Here is a 4,890-nt window from a genome sequence, read left to right on the forward strand (position 1 = left end):
ACTACTAGTCTGGAAGCACTCATGTAAGTTATGTGGCTCTTGCAAGTGGTATTTCATCCTACAAAGTCTGCACCAAACTGGTGGTATGTCATAGAGGTATCCCTTCATAGTGCACGGACGTATGAGGGCTACCATGTGCCAATCACAGTGGCATCAGTGCAGGACATAGGAGAGGATGCTGATTCAGAAGCTGCTGAGGTGGTGCAAGACAAGCCTAGCGCTGCTACTCTCTATGGGATGCATGCGGAGGACCTACAAAATGAAACGGAGGATATCTGCCTAAACAGAGAGCTCTATATAGACATAGGGAGTTATGTTGAGTTATGCGAGAACGAGAGAGAGACCTCTTAAAGTAATAAACATTGTATTTGAGGAATTTTTCTCCTTTTTATAATATATATTGGATTCACGTGGAGTTTTGTCCATTCTTGTCTATGTGTTATACTTGAGAAAGGCAAATTGTGATTGATCATTAAGATTTAATGTTCGTGTATTTAATGCAGGTATGGATGATAATAAGTTTCTTTCTTCTCTGTCACTTGAGCAGAGGAGGTGGTGCGTAGAGCATCATTGCTCTAGAGCACCCATTCCACTCCTTCAACATCTCCTTCTGTTTCAGAATTCCTTTGATCAAAGCATTGCGTCGACCTGTGTGTCGGCTCATATCCACCACTTCTATGCCAATCCACAATTTTTGTAGCTTTTCCAATAGTGGTGAAGATACACATCCATATTCTTCACTTTATACCACCCTGGCACAATCAAGCTTAGAAACAGGTGCCCCTTCTTGGTAGTCAACTACAAGGGAATGTTGTAGTTGATGATGACAACTAGCCATACACTGTAAGATGTTGACCTTTGACCAAGTGGATTTATACCATCCATAGCCAGGCCGAGGTGCAAATTTTGAGCTTCCCTGGCAAAATTCGGCCATGTGTCGTCTATATGCTTCCAAGCCGTGCAATCTGTAGGAATCCATAGCACACCATCTGAATATCTATTCTCCTTGTGCCATGATTCTAGGGCGGCCATGGAAGTACATTTGAAAAAAGGTTTGATGCAAGGCAACAGAGGAAAGTGTCGCAAAACCATCTGTGGGATTTTTTTCCCGTGGAGATCTACTTGATATCTCTCAAAATCACATTTTGGACACTTCTCCATGTCTATGTATATCCCTCAAAAAAGAATGCTAAGCAATCTACACAGCGAAAAAAATATCATACACTTGTGTAAGTAATCGATCGGATCATTATACATTTAGAGTCTTTTATTTAAGTAAACACGTTGAATAGATCACCTGAAAAGTGCTAGGATGCTGGTGTCACTCCATCCAAACTTTGCCTGCATGTTGAGAAGAACTAGGAGCGCCTTCAATCTAGACACACGGGCTCCATCATACAATGGCGTATCGGCTTCACTTTTCATGTCATCATAGATAAGTCTTTTTGAATCTATGATCATCTCGATCATTTCATTGATCTCAGGCTCAAACATAGCCTCGTTGGGAATGTGGTCTGCATGATCACCTTTCGAGTTGTCAGAGGATACATCTTGTGGCCTCACGTATGCTGCTTGACCGAAGCATCTGCGAACATGTCCATTGGGTTGCAAGATTGCTGTTTGTTGGCCAGCGTCAAAGTCCGGCAAGTTGTAATTGGCAACAATACATCTATAATAGATGGATCAAACTTGCCAAATTTGCAAACGTGCTGCAAAGAAACGCGTTTTGTTCATCGCACGTCATAAGATCCTTGTTAAGAGATAGGCATTTTGGTTGGACAGCCCTACATCGTCGTCACTACTCATAATGAATGTAAAAACCTTATAACCTGAACATAAACTTAATCTTCTATTGGCATCCTCCGTCTTTTATCTCTCTCTCTCTCTCTCTCTCTCTCTCTCTCTCTCTCTCTCTCTCTCTCTCTCTCTCTCTCTCTCTCTTAATCTCCCTCTCAATCAATGTGCGCTCCTTGCCGCACTGTCGAAGCAAGGGACTTGCCAATACACCGTATGCGAGCCACAAACGGCTCCAAGCACACAACAAGCCTAAACTAGCAAGCTCAAGGAAACAAAGGGTGTGTCACTCACCGCTCTACGCTCGCCTTCGTGGTGGATTCCTCGCCGCGATGAAGAAGAAGCTGCAGTCGTGCCGCGCTCAACCGCTTCGCCGCCGTCGTGCCTTCGTAATGCTCGATCGCACACACACTCTCCCTCTCTCTCTCTCTCTCTCACACACACACACACACAAGGAGGTGAGGAAGAAGAAGATGGAGATGGAGCAAGAGCACTCTTCAATTGCACAAATGAGAGAATGAGTAAAAATTAGGTTTAGTTGGCTTTTATAGGAGCTCACCCCATTCACACTTGGGCGCCCATGCTTAACCAACTAATCCCTTGAATGTCCAAGTTAAAGTGCGCCTCTCATCGGCGATCACTCTACCTTTCCCTATTGGACCGACAAGCCCGGTACCTGACTCTACCAAATACATAATACACGTCCGTCGTAGGTGATGGGGTGTCCGTGAGCCGTGAGGGTTAACATGCCCCCCTTCCTGATGTAGATTCCGTCCTCGGAAGCTATTGAGTTGAAGCTGGATCGTCGAGGTGGAAGAGCATTTGAGATGAATGTCCTTAGCCTTCTTCAGTCACTGCCAAATCAAACAGCATTGGCACAGTAATTGCATTCTCTTAAAAAGCATATGCAGTTTTAGGTAGACACATTGATTGGTCAAAGAATTTCAAACAATTTGTTAGCAATGAACATTAAATTGCAATGTAATCAAATGCATAAACAGATGTAAAGGCAAAAAATTAAACAAGTCTGGGGTCGCTAATTTAACGGTCGAAAAGCACTAGAGATCGAATATTAATACCATGGGTAAGCTTCTTAATTTTCAGTGGTCAATTAAGTTGTTTAATCGCGAGAGCCAAGTATTCATGTTTGAGGGCTGACTAGAGGCTATATCTAGAAAACCTTGTAGTTAAGCTACCATAAAAGGAATTTCTCATGAAATCATCGCCTGACTGATTACTTTTTCTTTGACCCCCCAAGGTCTTTTCACAGTGATTCAATTATGATGTGTGTGCTTATTTTGTATGCCTTGGGTTTTTTGCTTTTCAAGGAAAAGCGCCCACACTGGGAACCTCTAGGGCTCTAGTACCATAGGCAATACATGTGAGTGAAGTACCAAATCAAGCTGAGATTTCTCTTCCAGCTTAAAATTTTACATTGTGGCACTTTGATTTTTTGCTTGTTCATTTTCAGCATTTAAATGTTGTAACTTTGGGGGGTCATATAACATTGTTACACTCCCCAGGCTCATCACATTAGTAAACTTCCTTTATAATACTTAAGCTAAAGGTCAATAGGGTCAAGCCCACTAGAAAGCCCTAGTACATTTCATACAATGCTGCCTAAATCGGATTAAGAACCTAAGTAACCATTGTTTATTAGGAAGGCATTCCCCATGGTATTAAGAGAAGATCTCTAACACCTAACTTGGTCAAACTAGCTTAGTCGGACTTGTTTAATTTTTACACCTAAACAAGTGATTATGACAAAACATTACATTGAATTAAATGTTTGATACTAAGCAAATGCGCTGAATATTATGCTACCAATCACAATCAAAGCAGACATTCATAGATGCAAAAAGATAACGGCAATGCTAATGGACAAGAAACACCTGTTTGTGTTGATGGTCGCGCTTGATTTGAAGGTTCCATGAAGGTCCAAATCCTATCAATAGCAACACGCTCCTATACACACTAGGAAACAAAAGGAATACCTCCAGGAGGCACATCAGTGGGAAAAGAGAACTTCGCTAATCTCTCAACTCTAAAACAGTCATGACCTAGGTTTCTGTTTCACTGTACCAGATGTGACATGTGTAGGTCTGAGTCAATGTTTTGACTTTAATGTGCATACTCGTTTGCTAATTGCTCTTGCTCTTTTTTTTTTTTGTGAGTATAAAGCTTTATATGTACATTCCCTAAGATCGGAGATATAGAGGTCAGGGAAAAAGGTTGAGAGGGAAACAAATGAATGATGACTGTCAGCAAACACTCCCCCCTTCCTTGGGTAGATCATACCATTTGAAATGAGCTTGTCACCCTTTGAAACCAATTGTTCCAGTTGGTAATAGGTGAGGATTTTTTCCAATAGTTTTCTATTACCCTAGGTGCCTCGTCAAGTTGCAAGGGTGGTAAGGTACTCTCCCAGGATCGAACTTGAAGTGGTTCATCAGGTGATTCTTGAACACTGGGAGGTGTGGATTCTGTTGTAGCTTCATGGAGGTCCACTACTATAGATGGAGGCTGTGTAGAAGCTTTTACCTCTATGGATGTATTACATGAGGAGCTAGAAGCTTCATGGGACTCCCCCCTTCCTGAGCTAGGTGGAACAAATCGTTCTTTCTTTGGTACCCAAACCAGCTCGGGAGCGGTTGTGTAGCATTCTGTGATTTTTTTCTTTCCACGATCATTGATTCGTTTTGGAGCTACGGGATTGGGCTCACTTGGGTCAGGTGATAGGTAAGAGTACAATCTACGTTTTGGCACCCAGATTTGATCATTTCCTTGATAGTAGCCTTGGGCTTCCAATAGTCGTTTAGGGATCCAACGTAGCGTTTCTTTACATTTCTTGGAGTGAGTGGTACGGTTCTTACTAGGTTTCCGTTTTTTTGCATCAACCATGCTCACTACAGAGGTTTTAGGGACCCACTTGTATGTTTTCTCTGTTATATTAGGATGGTTCTTGTGTGTCTCAAGCTTTCTTTCAACTACATCAGTTGAAGCTCTAGAGAGTTGGGCTATGGGGCTGTATGGTTCAACCTCCTGGACATGCAATGTCTTGGGTTTTATTTCCTTGGGCAATATCTCAGGGACTAT

Source organism: Adiantum capillus-veneris, chromosome 5 (assembly GCF_014529385.1).
Source record: "Adiantum capillus-veneris isolate H3 chromosome 5, ASM1452938v2, whole genome shotgun sequence".
Classification (NCBI taxonomy): Eukaryota; Viridiplantae; Streptophyta; class Polypodiopsida; order Polypodiales; family Pteridaceae; genus Adiantum; species Adiantum capillus-veneris.